Here is a 17278-nt window from a genome sequence, read left to right on the forward strand (position 1 = left end):
CCTGATATCTCTATTCACCCTCCTATAAAAAGAAACAAGCTAATAGGTCTAGATCGTGGGTGATGAGATACAGGGTCACATACGATCTGGGCCTCACAGCTCTAGTATTATCAATTTAGCCCAAATCTTAAAGGAAAAAAATAGCTTTCATCTTCTCTTAAGAGATTTGTTTATCACATTTTGGAATACAAACAGATAACTAAAAATCTTGTCCTGAAACGAGTTAGGAATATTAAAAGGAATATTAAAAATCTGCATCCGGTAATCTTCCTGTAGGAGTCCAATGAGAGCTGCCTAAGAGGTGTAGCCATGGCTTGAAAACCTTCAAATGAATGAAATCAATATTTTATTAATATAATACTCATTATTAACTGTTTTATTTTACAAGAAGCACTGCAGTGGTTAAGAGCACAGAGTCAGGCACACTGCTTGGCCCAAATTCTCTTGAGAGATTTCACTGGATAACAATTATGTCTGAATTAGTCCTCCAGCCACCGGTTGTAAGCACCATTATTCTTGTCTAGAGTATTGTGACAGCCTTGGAAATGGTTTCCCTGCTTCTATCCCTGCTCCCTTGCCCTCAGAGTGAGACATTCACTCGACAGCTCCTGTCTCTCCTTTGCTCAGCCTCCTCCAATGACTTCCCATCTCACTCACCATAAAGCCCCCAGTTCCATAAAATTATTCACGCTACCCACTAAGCCTCTCCCTTGTGTATCTGGTCTCCTCTCCTATTACTCTCCTCTCTTTCACATTTTTCTATCCATAGGTACCCCCTTGCTCTTTCTTGAACATGGCAAACACACGCCCAATGCAAAGCCCAAGATATCTGCCATATGCCATTCCCTCTGTCATAGGTGCTCTTCCTGCATTTGTTATCTGTGTGGCTCCTTCACTCACTGAACTTAGGTCACTGCCTAAGGACCGCATGGTCAGAGTTTCCTTCCCTTACCGTTCAATCTAAATCAGTCACACTCTCTCAACTCTTTCTCTCCTTTAATTATCCCCATCTAACAAACTATAGATGTATTAGTATATTTAGTATACTATCCAGAGGTCCAGGATAAAGGGGATTCTATCACTGGATCTGGTACATAGTAGGCACTCAATATTTACTGAATGAATAATGGAATACTTGTGCTAAAAAAAACTCATAATTCAGTTATAGTAAGAGGATGTAAAATGTTGAAAACTACAGCATATAAAAGCTAAATAGCATTATACTTGAATGATATTCTACAATCTAGTAGAGAATTAAGGGCCAGATATGACGTACTTGGTATAGACAATAAGTTTGATGTTCTTGCATGCTTGAATGCTGTTATACAGGACCAGGAAGGAAAATGATTCTCTCTGTTTCTAAAAATCCTGTCCCAAAATGAAAGACACACTTTTGAGGATAGCCCGCTTCTGCAGGCTTCCAAAATTAGAACAGGGTCTGATTACTATAAATAGTTGTCCCTATAGTATGAGTTGACATGGATGCAAAATTTACAAGGTTTTCTTGCATGCTCGAGGAAATGAGATCTCCCATCGATGTCCTGCGATATGGCCACTATCTGCAGGGGAACCAGAATGTTATACAACCGAGAACACTTGGTCAGCAGTCACTACTTGTGGCTTGGCTGTGTTCACTCTCACAATCTGGAAACCCAGAAACTGTGGACACCACACTGGTTTACACCTACCACTCAGCTGTCTTCAGGGCACCTGTGCTTTTTTTAAAATTTTTTATTTTATACTGGAGTATAGTTGATTAACAATGTTGTGTTAGTTTCAGGTGTACAGCAAAGTGCTTCAGTTATACATATACATGTATCTATTCTTTTTCTTTTGATGACTTGCTATGTACTCAGTAAATGCAAATAAACTTGATTACTGGCAGAAGGAAAACACAGAAATAAAGGTAAATCTACTGCAGAAATAGCAAATGAATTCTTTTTTTAACTATTATTTTTTATTGAAGTATAGTTGATTTACAATATTCTATTAGTTTCAGATGTACAGCAAAGTAATTCAGTTATACATACATGTATATATCTATTCTTTTTCAGATTCTTTTTCATTATAGGTTATTAAAAACATTGCATATAGTTCCCTGTGCTATACAGAAGGTCCTTGTTGTTTATCTATTTTATATACAGTAGTCGTGTATCTGTTAATCCCAAACTCCTAATTTATCCCTTCCCCTCTTTCCCCTTTGGTAACCATAAGTTTGTTTTCTATGTCTGTTGAGTCTATTTCTGTTTTGTAAATAAGTTCATTTGTATCACTTTTTTAGACTCTACATATAAACGGTATTATATGATATATGCAAATTAATTCTTAGGAAATAAATTGTGAGTGACTTAAAGCAGCCTTTTACTTTTTAATATTTGTATATCTGACACTAACTGCTTCCTGCCTTCCATAATTATGAGTTAAAATAATTGTATACACGTGCTTTTAGGTTTTTAAAAACAAGCTGGGGGCTTCCCTGGTGGTGCAGTGGTTGAGAGTCCACCTGCCGATGCAGGGGACACGGGTTCATGCCCCGGTCTGGGAAGATCCCACGTGCCGCGGAGCGGCTGGGCCCGTGAGCCATGGCCGCTGAGCCTGCGCGTCCGGAGCCTGTGCTCCGCAACGGGAGAGACCACAACAGTGAGAGGCCCGCGTACCCAAAAAAAAAAAAACAAGCTGGGATGCTTATAAGCTCAGAAAGATGAAACTGAATGCAGAAATTTTAGCTGCAAAATAAATTGCAGTTGTAACAGTGTCTCCAACACCACGTTGCACTGCACCCAACTTTATGACTCAGAGAAAAGCCTTTCTTGGGAGACAGTGCTCCAAGAAGCTTATAGCTTCCTCCAGGGTGACAATTAAGTCACCTCTACAAGCAATAGCCTTAGAAGGATTTCCTTCCAGTCATTTGTTCTAATCAGGAGATAAGACTACATTAGACTCCTTTTCCCTTGCAAGTTTTACACATGAAAACCTTCACTCTTCAATGAAAAGCTGTATTAACTTCTATGCTGAAACATACATTAATTTGTAGCACAAGCCTTCAGGCTAAAACCAACCCCTCAAGACTGATTTTGCCAGAAGGAAGAATGTCAGAATTCCCAGAGCCTCTTTTCCTGAGTAGTTAAACTCTAGAATATGTCTTCAAAAACTACAGAGGTCTCAAGTTCTTACCTACTGCCACCTTCTGCCTCTAGGCAAGAGGAGAACCAATCCATCAAGGCTGAGAGGTAGGTCACTTTTTTATTTAGCAAAGGACTTGCAGGGTTTTTACTTCAGCAGCACATTCAATAATGTTGGAATGCTACACAGAAGCTTAGCATGGCCATTCTGTAGGTGTGACATGCTAATTTCTATACATATATTTTTTATTTGTTTTTTTTTTTTTTTTTTTTTTTTTGGCGGTACATGGGCCTCTCTCTGTTGTGGCCTCTCCCATTGCGGAGCACAGGCTCCGGACACGCAGGCTCAGCGGCCATGGCTCACAGGCCCAGCTGCTCCGCAGCATGTGGGATCTTCCCGGACCAGGGCTCGAACCCGTGTCCCCTGCATCGGCAGGCGGACTCTCAACAACTGCGCCACCAGGGAAGCCCTATACATATATTTTTTAAAAGCTCGATGTACAACAGAGTATGTAGTGCATTAACTTTTGTATAACAAAAGGGGAGGAAAGACTATATATTCATATTTGTCTGTATTGGCATAAAAAAACACAGAGTAGGTAATAAAACTGATAGCTTAGGGAACAGAGGTTTGGAGAACTTGATGGGTGGGGAGAAGAATGGAGGTGAGTCTACTTGGTGTAGCCTTATTGCTTGGGTTTTGAATCGGGGCAATTTATTACTTATTCAAAACTTTAAAAGGTCCCATAGGAAGACATGGTCTTTCTTAATAATATTTAATTTTGTTTTACCTTTGAAAATAATTGTGATACCACTTCGTTCTTTGGTTGTGCATACCAAAGATATAATGCAATATCCATCACTTCTAAGACATGCTTCTTGTGAAAATAGACCACAATTAGATTATGATCATGAATAAAAACCCAGGTAGGCCTTATTGAAAATAAAGACCAAATTTTTCATCTTGACATTTTTGTCCTGCTGAATTTCTTAGCTGTCTTTCTTCTAATAATAAAAATGCACCAGAAATAAAATAAAATTTCTCTCTATTTCATTATTTATATCACCAATCAGTAAAAAAAAAAAAAAAAAAAAAAAAAGCTGTCTAGTGAGGTCCTACTGTATTTTGGTGTATAAATCCTAACCTTTACATTTTACAGATGAGGGAAACTGTGGCTCAGGACATTTCAGTTACTTGCTCACTTTGCTAGCCCAGCATACATGCCCAGCTTTGTCTGATTAGAAAGCTCTCACTCTGCCCAGAGAACCACTGCAGCTTCTCCCAAGGCATGATTCTTCTTGAAAGCAAGTGATACGTTGACCAGAAATGTTCCGCTGCTAAGCTGTGGAAACTCAGGCAGGCATCTTATAAATGAAAAATCAGAGAGAAGTTTCTTATTTCTTTTCCTGCTCTAACATCCAGATGAGTTATGCTACATTGCTGCCTATAATGAAAATAGGTTCTGGAAAGTGCATCAGAAAAATGATGACTGCTAAAATGTTTATCCAATGGATGGAAAGAATGTCTTATCATTTCCTTCCTAACCCTGACGCTCTATAACTCTTTCTATTTAGACCTCTGAGGAGTTAGGCAGACAGTGCCTATGAATTATTTCATTATCCAGAGCACTGGTTAATAAATGTATAAGATAAAGCCACTCTTCTATGATGATCCTCAATACTACTGCCTTACGTAGAGTCAGTCAAGTAACTGAACTTTAATAATGTTAAGCATGGGATGAATTCTTCCTCTAGTCATGTGAAACTGCCCCCAGACCGCGCCCAAACCATAAACGACCAAACAAAAACAAAACGTAAATGGGACTATATCAAAATTAAAATCTATTGCTCTTAGGAAAAAAAAACTGTTATGGAAATAGAAAAACAAAGAAAACTGAACACACTTTCACCATACAACTGAGCAATCATGCTCCTTGGTATTCACTCAAATGAACTGAAAACTTATGTCCACACAAAATCTGCACATGGCTGTTTACAGCAGCTTTACTCTTAACTGCCCAAACCTGGAGGCAACCAAGACACCCTCCAGTAGGTAAATGGATAAATAAACTGTGGTACATCTTGACAATGGAGTGTTATTCAGCACAAAAAAGAAACGAGCTATCAAGCTATGAGAAGACATGGAGGAGACAACTGCGTATGACTAAGTGAAGGAAGCCAACCTGATAAGGCTATATACTGTATGATTCCAACTATATGACATTCTGGAAAAGGCAAAACTATGCAGACAATAAAAAGATCAGTGGTTGCCAAGGGTTGGAAGGCATGGATGAATAGGCAGAGCACAGGGGATTTTTAGGGCAGTGAAAATACTATACACGATACTATAATGATGGATATAAGTCATTACACATTTTTTCAAACCCATAGAATGTACACCAAGGGTGAACCCTAAGGTAAACTATGGACTTTGAATGATAATGGTGTGTCAGTGCAGGTTCATCAGTTGTAACAAATGTACTACTTTGATGGGGGATGTTGATAATGGAGGCGGTTACGCAGGTGGTTGAGGGGGAGGTGTATGGGAACTCTCTGTACCTTCCTCTCAATTTTGGTGTGAACCTAAAACTGCTCTAAAAAAAATAAAGTCTTGTTTTAAAAAAAAGCATAGAATGAGAGAAGATATTTGTAATACATATATCTTACAAAGGATCTGTAACCAGAAAATATAGAAATCTCTTACAACTCTGTTACAAGCAGCTCAACACAAAAGTGGGCAAAAGATTTGAACAGATACTTCTCAAAAGAAGATAAATGTCTAGTGAACCCAAGTAAAGATGCTCAACTCCATTCGTCTATCAGAGACTGATTTAATTTGACATGCAAATTAAAATTACAGCGAGCTACCACTACACACCCACAGGGAAGGTTTACTTAAAGACGTTAATAATATCAGGTGCTGGTGAAGATAAGGAGAAACTAGAACTCTCAACCATTTCTGCTGGGAAACCAAACTACAACAAACACAACGCTAAATGTAAACTTATAATACAGCAAAGCAATTCCACTCTTAGGTGCTCACCAGGAGAAATAAAAACGCAATTCTACAAGAAGTCTTGAAAATCAAGGTTCATACCAATTTTATTCATGGCAGCCAAAAAATGAAAACTACCTAAATGTCCATCAATAGGAGAATGGATAAACAAATTGTAGTATATTCATAAGATGGAATACTAAGAAATTTTTAAAAAAATCTTGAACTACTTAGATATGCAAGGACATGGGTGAAACTCAAAAACATTACATATGAAAGAAGCCATACACCAAAGGATACATACTGCATGATTTCATTTATATGTAATTCTTGCTAAGGCAATTGAATTTATAGTGATAAATAGCATATCAGAGGTAGCCTAAGGCCAAGATTGATTGCAAAGAGACATGAGGAAATTTTGGGGGGGTGACGATAATAGTCTCTATCTTGAATGTGTATACAGGAGTACACATTTTTCAAGATGCATTAAGTTGTAGATTTAAAATAGGTGTCTATTTTATGTAAGTACACCACAACAAAGTTGTTTTATGGAAAAAAAGTTCTTGTCAAGATCAGGTTCTGTCACAACAACTAAGCAAAAGATGAAGATAAAATTTTTCTTTAATTTTTAAAAAATATTGTGAACGTGTTTATGTTCTAAAAATGTTTAAGGTAGAGATACATTATGCAAAATTCTGACTACAATGTCTGAGATATGGTAGGTGATCAACAGATACTAATTTCATTCTTTTTTCCAGCTGTTTGTGTGTGGAAAATGTAAGTAAATACTGAGAGATATAGCAAAAGGACAAGATTATGAGTCAATGGTTAGTCATCTAAGAACAATGAGAGGAGTTTAGTATTTTATGAAAGGTCATCCCTCTTGTGATTTTTAATATGACCTGGGTTTCAGAATGTCCTTGCTGTTTACATTCTTAACTCCGGCATCTCTCACTTTTTATTGGACTCATTTGGCATTTAGTACACATTTCCTATATTAGACATTTCATTTTTAAGCAAACTTCCTTGTTTTTCAACTTTGTCACCAATTCTTAGAAGGCGAGAACCATGCCCGATACCTTTTATTTTTGTATTGCTGATTTGTACAGAAGAAGCATTCAATAAAATTTGAATACTGTTGATGAGATGGATAGTCTCATCTTTGAAAATATTGTTGATGAGATTGATAGCCTCATCAATATTATTTAATCAAATAAATTAAATATTATTAACTTCCATATAAAATGAAAAACTTTGATTCAGTCAGATATTTTACGGTCTTTTTCTTTCTCTAATATATTTATAAACCTACAATCCTTCAGTTATTCAGTTGCTTGGTCTCTTAATAAACACACATTGAACATCACTGGCCAAGCATTAAGTGCTGGAGATACAGAGATTATTATGTGCTCATATTCTAGAAAAAATGTCAAATACAGCAACAAATTTATAACGGTTGGGTCAAATGCATCATGAGAAGTGTGTGGACAGGGAGAAAGATGGTGCTGAGATAAGGTTCCACATAAAGTTTACAAAGAAAATTTTGATCCGTCCATTCTTTATCTAATCTAAAATTCTGCAGTCAAATGTAATGTCACTTAGATATCTGAATGTAGATGATCTATAATTGATACTATCAATAAAGATTGAGTTATCTGGGCATTAAGATTGTGGCTATTTTCCCGGGCAAGGACAGTAACTCCTCTTCTCTGGTTACTTAAACACCTGCAGTTATGCCTAAAGAAAGTAAGCCCATCCAAGCCTTCACTTCTATTTATGAGAAAGAAACTCTGTTTGCATAAGACAGCCCAGAGAGTCAACAGTGAACCCATAAATTAGGATATGAAGTTGACCTCTTCCATTTTGGACCTCAGTGGAAGGTCAAGGCGACTACTATGGGCAGCTTTCTTCCACAGAGGGAAACATTTCTGGCAATTCTGAATGAGAAGCAGGTCACAAGGATTTTGTCTACTTATGTATTTCCTTGATTGCAATTTGATATAAGGAGGTAATCTGGGCCAATCTGCTCTCTCTCTCTCTCTTTTGGCCAAAAAAGGGGAAATAGCACTAGGAAAACTCTTCAAGTCATTACATCTTCATTCAGTTGAAAACTCAAATGCTCATGCTACCTCGTTGGTCAGGGACCTTCTATATGATGTTTCCTTTATGAAATTTTCCACCGTCTGCAACTTTCCTTTACCCAGAAAATCCCTCCTTATCCTCCAGATCCTAATTTACACGGCACTTTCTGAAAGATGGCTTTCTTGGCTGCATGGTTTCCAATACACACCCAGCTCCTATCCCAACAGATTAGTAAAGTTTCCCTCATATGCTCTCACACTACTTCTTCATAAAGCTTACAACATTTGTAATTAATTAGTTATTTGTTTATTTTCTGCCTTCCTTACCAGTCTGCACCCTCTGTATGGGCAGACACTGTTTCTATCTTGTTTGTATTATAGGCACCTAACAGCTATTTGTTTAATAAATGAAATTTACACACAGTAATGAAATTCAGGGAAATAATGCTTTCAGCTTGTTAACGAGAAATCCAAGATAAAGCATTTATCTATTACATAAGTAATTCTCACAATTTTTAAATAGCATCCTAGTTTGATACTGTTGTATTTCCCTTCTGCACTATTGAGCATTACTATAAAACCTAGGGTTCTATTTAAATAGAAGTTACTTTTATGGCAATATGTATCATTCCATTTTATCATAATTAAACACAGAAAAATAAAATGCTATGTGAAGCAAAATGCAAAACTTTCTTTAGATACTATGGTTGTCCTGACTCACATCTTTTCTGTTTTGACCCTACTCTTGTTTACCAGAACCATTCACAACATCGCAACTTCTATGGTTTCCTAAGAGGTTTGACTGAATCACATTGAGTAATTCAAATGATACATATTTTGGTAGCGTTGTATTTTTTCAAAGTGTGCATTGCTCTAAAGTCATTTTTATACTGCTACCAAAATACATCATGTATCATACAATCACCCTGTTTTGGCATGACTGTGCTACATGTAAAGTCTATTCAGATAGCAGTCATTTACTATTGAGTTTTACTTTTAGATGGTTATAAATTCTACCACAATTAAGACTGTCAGAAAATTCTTCTGAAAGTTGGAAATAAGGCAAAAAGGTGGGGAACTTATCCTTATCCATAAAAGGTCAATGGCCACCTAAGGATTGTCTAGGCAGGAGTAGTGCTATCCCAAAGAAATTTCCATGAAGATAGAAATACTGCCCAATATGGTAGCCCCTAAGCCAGTACAGCCATTGAGCATGTGAAAAGTGGACAGTGGGGCTAAGGATCTAAAAGCTTTATTATGTTTAATTTTAATTAATTTGAGTTTAAATTTTAATAGCCATATTTAAAGAATTAGTGGCTACTTTATTGCATAGCACAGGTCTAGAGGAATGTACTACTTATTTGTCTCATGTATTATTATTTTTGAATTTTATTTTTTTATACAGCAGGTTCTTATTAGTTATCCATTTTACACATATTAGTGTATATATGTCAATCCCAATCTCCCAATTTATTATTATTAGAACACCTAGACTTAGTAAAATTACTTGTTAATTTGTAGAATTTTATCCATTAGATATGCAAATAATTTTTGTCCAGTGGAGCAAATAACCCCAAAGATTTATGACCTGTTAGATATAAGCCAGTTTTCAAATCTGACGTAGTAATTTTGCTTTAACATATCTTTGTTAATTTGCATATGTATACATATAATGCCTCACATTTTCTCCAAAGCGATCGTAACATCTGGTTTCTTTATTAATTAATATGTGCAACTGTTTATATTTGTTCATTTTATATTTTCCAGAGAGGCATGATTTGAAAATTAGACTTTAGCAGTTTTGGAGGTCACCCCCAAAAGCCCCTAAAATTCACTTATAAAATTATTTTTGAGATTTCTCAGAGAGCACCCGATAAATGACAAAGATTTGTTATTTTACTCTATAAAAGTGAAAAAAATTGCTAGAAATAATTAGGTTTGTTTGGCAGTTTCGTAGTTACTAATTAGTTCAATACTATTATATAAGAGCTGTAAAATCAGAATAGAGACTCAGACTTCCTTAGGCTAATTTGCATAGATAAAGTATTAATATAAATATTTCAGAAACGAGATGCTTTGTGGGGAAGGCCCTGGAGATTCTTCAGTGCCTTCCGTAATATGTTGTTGTCTCAGAGAAAACATTGGTCAAACCATTATGAGAGCCCTATTAAAGAATTTTACTCTCCTCTCTTCTGACATCATTGGTTATTGTCAGAAATTAACAGCCTCATCAGTCAAATCATCAAACAGCTCTCTGTTTCTGGACGCCTGCCTGAAGGCGCTGCTATAAGCTATAGGGTAGAATCGGTGTCTTCGACAAAGAAGGTCAGTCCAGGAGCCTCATACAAAGGACAGTACCAGTACTCTTCAAAGAATAGACTCTGCGGGATAGGCTTCTAAACTCACATGGCTTAGACACCTTTCAGGCTGTACCAGTGAAATGAGTCAGGATTTGCTGGACTCCTTGTAATCTAGAAGCAGGCATACTGCATGAAAGGATTAACCACCAGGACTAAATAAGCTCATGAGGAAAAAGCAAGTGTGATTATTTGTCTGGAATATGTTTGGCATTATTTTAACATTCTATTTTTTAATGAGCATATAAGGAAATGCTTTCTCTTCCTTCTTAAGTTATCTCTAATCCTAACATTAGAAAGTTATGCTTTTGTAAACTGAAATTAAATGTTCTAAATGGTATCTGAGTCTCACCAACCCACTTGGAATTTAGAAGTAAATATTTTTTACTGAGTCTCCTTCCTTTCCATGGCAATAAATATATATATATATATAACTATAATAATAAAATAATAAAAATTATAATATAAAAATAATAAAATAATTTTAAATCTCCATAGTATCAATAGGAATTTATCACCATATTTACCAGGATATAACTACACAAATCAGTGTTGCAACCAAGTCTATGCTTGGAGTGTCACATTTCAGATGGATTCTTACTTAAGTATGGCAGCTTATCATTATAGAACATATGCGGAGTGGATGCCCACACAGCCTTTCTAGGAAGCTGATCTAGTAGGTTAGGGAACTTAGCAAATTTGAGGGAGCTCTAAAAGAGAAGCTTTCACCTAAATGTATAGGTATTGCAGGTGAAATCTAGTGGAAAGAGTGTTTGGGGGTTGGTTTCCTAGCCTTAAGATAGAAGAGGTACTAAAAGTGAATTTTTAAAGTCCAACTTAAGATTCCTTATGAAAATTTCCAGACAGAAGTAAATTTTGTGGGGGAAAATACTTAAAAGTCACTCATGGCAATTTCACACTTAAAAATTATATATATACTGTGGCTGTTTGTGTACAGGTATATATTTTAGGGCTGCATACTGATGAGATGGTAAAACTCCAAAAGTGTTTAGATGTGAGTCACTCCAAGTATCAATAAACTATCATCTTCACCAATGAACTCACTTCTTCAACTTGAGCCTGAACCCTGTGCTGTGCGCTGTGAAGTGCCACGTTCATCTCACTGAACTTCTCGAGAAGTTGTGTTTGACAGGCCAAGTCCAGTAAGCACAGTGCTGGCAAGGGACATGTATCTAACCTCCTTGGGTGTGGTCATCTCCGTCAGGCATTCCCTAGAAGGAACAGCACCTTAATTAATCCCCATCCAGCACTGTGCTGGTGGGTTCTGAGGAGGCGATCAAAAATATACCATAACTGCATCTGACAAAGCTCCTCAGGGAGACTTGGTCTTTAGGAAATTCAGGAGCCTTGCTCTCTTTTTCTGCTGTCTGTGGAAGGGGCTCTCTTTTCTCCCTCAACTGTGTGATTATAGAATCACCGGAAGAATTTAAAGGGGGACAGGAGTGATAAAATAGTCCAATACTTGTTTATTTGACTAGGTATTCAAAGGAGTGAATTCATAAAGTTGCAACATAAGTTATAATGGAAATTTAAATCTGCCCCAGATATCGTCATGGACACTCAATATGTTATCTCATTTTTCTCAAAACTCTGTAAAGAAAATCTCATTCTTCTCAAAACGCTGTAAAGTTTTATCAAGGGGGTGGAATGCTCAAGATTTCAAGGTTTAAGAATGACACAGAATGGATTTAAATTGCAGTAGGTTTGCGCAAAGTCTGCACTTATTCTATTAGAGCACATGCTGCCCTCTGCTTGGCTGCATCTTTTACTGGGATCCCTGATGATACATCACTTTTTCAGGGAACCTTCTAGACAACCACATCTAAAAAAGCCACCAAGTCGTTCTTTATCTTAGCACTCTCTTCTAATTTTCAAGTTAGTACCTATCATATATATTCTGTAAGAAATTATAATAATAATTTTTAAGACGTTTAATAATGTGTTTGGTTCATAATATTTGTTGCCTATTTCCCTTCACAAAATGATGGAATGATGGAGACCACAAATGTTTGACATACCTTGTTTACTAGTCTAAATTCCATACCTGACATACATTAAGAAATTGATAAATATCTATTTTTAAAAAGATAATCCATTATTATTTTAAATAGAAATAATTATAAAAAGATAATCCAAAAATATTAAATGCTATGTCCGTAAAATTTTACATTAACTCCAAAGTGCAAACTGCAATTATTACATTATATGCGGGGGAATAGCAAAGCTCATTTGCAACTTAACATCTAGGGAATCATGATTAATATTTGTCAACAGTTTCCTTAGAGTTTTTAACTTCTTCCCTCTTCAATAAAAGACCTAAAGGAAGGGACTGAGCGTATATTAGTCATGTCCCATGTTTATATCAGTTACAGTTGTGAGAATCAGGAGGGACAATTAATGTTTGGGATGAATCAGCTTATCAACAATGCACGGCACACATTTCATATTGTTAATGGTTCTTTTCTACCCAAAGGCTGTGTCTCATCTATTTAAAAGCCTTCTGCTGTACCTACAAACTTATTTCTTTATACGTAAAATCAATTTCTGTAAACGACATCTTTGCTTTTGAGAAAAGCTTCTTCCGAAAAAATTTTCGGGATAAAAATGGATAATCGCTTACCCCTACTGCCAAACTCCAGCAAAATACAAAACTTATCCCTCCTGGTTTGCACAACTGTAACTGTTGCCACTAATACTCTTTCATTCCATTCCCTTTAGGTCTTTTATTTAAAAAGGGAAAATCATAATTAGATTTCAAAGAAATTCTCAAGTGACATATAATTCCTATTTATTGTGGCTTGTATATGTGGCCAACAGAATCTGAAAAAACTCATGTAATCACCTTGCAGGACAAATTGAGAAGGACTATTTGTCATTTCTTTACATTTGTTTCTTTATCCCTTCAACAAACACGAAGTGCTTCCCATTGGAAGACAACCCCCAGCTGCATTTTCCACAGCTTCTACCAGGAGACATCTCTTCTTACTCAAAGCACAGGTGCTCAGAAAACCAAAATAAAAGTAAACTGAAATACCAGAACAAGTTTTGCTGATGTGTCTTTTCTCCCTTCACGCTAGTTTCTTCTAGGTGGTTTAGCTGTGTAAAAGCTTTTTTTTTCCATCTCTTTCTTAAAGGTCTTACTAAGCACCAGTTTCAAATGGAATGTTATATTCTTTAGAAGTCCCCCTCCGCAAGGCTGCAGGCAAAATCGGTGTAACCAGATTTGCTATCTGCTGAACTTCTTTAAATAAAAATATGCATGTAAAATTAATCTTTTAGAAATACCTACCTTACTTAATCAGTAAATCTAGACAATACTGATATTCACCTGGATCTCCAGGGCAGGGAAACTTTTGAAGGCCTAAGGGGGTTATCCTACTTTCACACTTTAACAAATTAGCTTTCGCTTTTGCTTTTTTTTTTTTTGCGGTACGCAGGCCTCTACTGTTGTGGTCTCTCCCGTTGCGGAGCACAGGCTCCGGAAGCGCAGGCTCAGAGGCCATGGCTCACAGGCCCAGCCGCTCCGCGGCATGTGGGATCTTCCCGGACAGGGGCACGAACCCGTGTCCCCTGCATTGGCAGGCGGACTCTCAACCACTGCGCCACCACGGAAGCCCTCGCTTTTGCATTTTATTCTTCAGCTTAAACTCCACTTGTTTGCCAGCAATTCCAGATTTCTGCTGAGCACTCTTCCCACTGTCTTCAATTGACTCTAGCCAGTGGACTTAATTTCAGGGCTTAAATTCAGGAAGAAGTTTCAGGTTCTGAGAAAAGTATCAAATTCTGAATAAGATCTATGTTCTCAAGATTTTTTCCCCTAAGTCATCACTGAATTCAATGAATCTTTAGACTGAACATAAAATGAAGTTATTTAAAATTATTTATGATAAGACATGTATGAGTATGACATAAAACTGAAGATTAAGGCTGCAAATCATAGGTTGAGCAAGAATTTTCAAGCTAAGTATTAATTTGAAGAATTGAGTCAAACATTCTAAACTTGGAATACAGAAAATGTTTTTAAAAGAGAAAGAGAGAGACTTTATTAACAAAAGTTCAAGGAGCTATCTAGTATATTGTTATACCAACTAAAAATAAACTTTAAAAATTACTTTTGGGGCTTCCCTGGTGGCACAGTGGTTGGGAGTCCGCCTGCTGATGCAGGGGACACGGGTTCATGCCCTGGTCGGGGAGGATCCCACATGCCGCGGAGCCTGCGCGTCCAGAGCCTGTGCTCCGCAACGGGAGAGGCCACAACAGTGAGAGGCCCGCGTACCGCAAAAAAACAAACAAACAAAAAATTTACTTTTGCATCACAGAATATTGAAAGGCTGTTACTAACCCCAACCTGATTTCCCTAATTTCCACTAGAAGCAAGGCATTGTCTTCAAAAAAATTTTCCCTGCTTAAGAAATATTATATAGCAATATTAGCATGTTATTTTTATATTCACTTGCATTTAAGGATTTGAAAATTAATATAAGCTTTGTAAATTTCTGTTACATTTTGAAAAATATGGGTAGCATATTTGTATAGTAAATATTCAATCAGAATGTTCTAAATTTACCAAGTATGGAACAATAAAATAAGACTCAATTTCTCCCTCCCTCATATCCTCTGTCCCTCTTTCTTCTACAAAATTGAGTTTTAGAACTATAGGTGTATTTTCCAAAGTTTGATACTTAATTTGAAATCTTACTTAGGGTATTCCAATATAGAAAATATAATGTACTTAATTTTTGAAACACTTAAAAGGATTTTAAAATTTATTTTAAAAATTGCTCTCATTGAAGTCACTTTTTCGATACTGATGAATTGCTTTGTGTCTTAGTTTGATATTTTCTTTCCTGAAATAAATTAAATGACACTGTTTATCTTAAAATTTTCTATGAACTGACCATTAATATGACTTAACATTTTATTGAGTTATAAATATGTTTACCTAATACATTTTGGTATAAGTTTCCTAAATCTGATCTAACTTCTAAAGTAATAATCTAATCTGACAGTTTGACAAGGCTGTAAAATTTTCAAAGAGATTTTAATGCAGGAAATTTGTACCAAAGCCCTAAAACATCAACTTCAATTGATTTGTAAAATACTTAAAGGGAATGTCCAATTTTCTCTGTAGAGTCATCTTTATTTAGGTTTTCTAATAGCAAACTACTCCCTTACCACACATAACCAGATTTATTGTTGAACAAGAAAGGGAATCTAAGGTTATTATTTTTTTTAAATATAACCTACTAATTGTAGTACTGAGTATAGTATGGTCAAGAGAAAGCAAACTAGATTTTTCTTCAGTGGCTTTACACTGAGAGGTACAGAATGGTCTAACAGCTTTCTGGCAGCCCACATTTATGATAAGAGTATCTGAAACCAGAAATAAACGAAGCATAAAAAGACTCCTACACCGCACCACTGCAATGATTAGAAAGGACCTTCTTGAGCTTTGAAAACAGAAAGCAGCGAGCAAGCAAGCAGCCTGCAGCCCTGAGCAAAAGCTCTTTCCCATCAAAACTCTGTTGCAAATCCAGCTTCTCCTCTTGCAAACCCACAGGCTAGAAGAGGGAACCACAGCCACTCCAAAGTGGAGTTTCAGGCCCATCATTAGTGGTTTCTGTCACCTTCTTGGTGCTTTTCCTTCATGAATGAAATATGTAGATGGCATCTTACATTGGATCCTTCAATGAGGAAGAAGGTCAGAAGACGTAGTTAACACAGCCAGCACATTAGAAATCTGTGACCGATGTACTTACACCTCCAAATGCCTCCAGATTTCAGCCTCTGGAAATATCTAGCCCATTTCTTTATGGCACTGTTGCTTCCATCAGCTGTGGAAATTAACATAAAATAATATAGTAACCCAACAAGTGCTGGACAGTGTTCCAGAGCATCAGATTAAGTGAACACTAAAGGCACACTGACGGTGTACAAAATCTGAATGATAAACAGCAAGTAAATACCTTCCGATCCACCAGAAGGGGGAAGGATGCTGAGCTGCTACTGCTGCTGCCTGCTCTCTTGTGTAACAGCAAAGGCGGCTCAATCCCTCTGACAAGCAGAGAAGCTTGGCTGCCTATTGGCGTCTGGGCGGTCCTAGTGCCTGCCCCAGGTTAGCACACAAGGTAACTCTGAAGAGCCTATTTCTTGTGATTCTTCTAGTGGGTTTCATCAAGGGTTTTTCAGGTACATCAGCTTGTTAAGCATTAGGGAAGTGGGGCTTGGGTTGGAAAAATTGATTAGTAAACAGGGTTTCTAATGTTTCCAGATACTGTTGAAACAAACAAAAAGATTACAGATGATCTTGTCTGTTAAATAAACTGTGCTATTGAAAATATTAGAGCCAGAGGGCTTATAGAAAGAAAACTAATTCCCGCACATACTAAACTGACTGCAATCCATGTCTTTTTCTCCCCACCTCCTATATTTAAAATGTAAAGGGAAAAAAATGAAGAAGTAGGGGATCTTTAAAAGCTTGATAAATCTTTTCTTAACATTTGCAAAAAGTATTTGTTAAAGACCTAAAAACTCCATGTTTAGTATATTCTGTTTAGAAGTCTCCAATAAAATAAATGCAAAGCAAACAAAATAGAGACCTATAGGAGCTTATTCTCTAAGAGAGGCAAAATGTACAAAACTCCAGATAAACACCACCCTCCATCTTTCTCTATTCATTTGCCCCACTTATTTTTTCCTTTG

The 17278-nt window shown here is 36.6% G+C and overlaps 1 protein-coding gene across 1 annotated transcript in view; it reads right to left on the bottom strand.

Annotated features, from left to right (window-relative positions):
* RAB27B (RAB27B, member RAS oncogene family) overlaps positions 1-16609 on the bottom strand; it is a 159368-nt gene extending 142759 nt beyond the window's left edge. Inside the window, exons 1-2 of the mRNA XM_065889900.1 lie at positions 16543-16609; positions 16336-16410 (exon numbers count right to left, since the gene is read on the bottom strand). The gene's annotated coding sequence lies outside the window, so the exon portion shown is untranslated. The remainder of the gene's footprint in view (positions 1-16335; positions 16411-16542) is intronic.
* Positions 16610-17278: the final 669 nt, after the last annotated feature.

This window comes from Phocoena phocoena, chromosome 13, assembly GCF_963924675.1.
Source record: "Phocoena phocoena chromosome 13, mPhoPho1.1, whole genome shotgun sequence".
Classification (NCBI taxonomy): domain Eukaryota; kingdom Metazoa; phylum Chordata; class Mammalia; order Artiodactyla; family Phocoenidae; genus Phocoena; species Phocoena phocoena.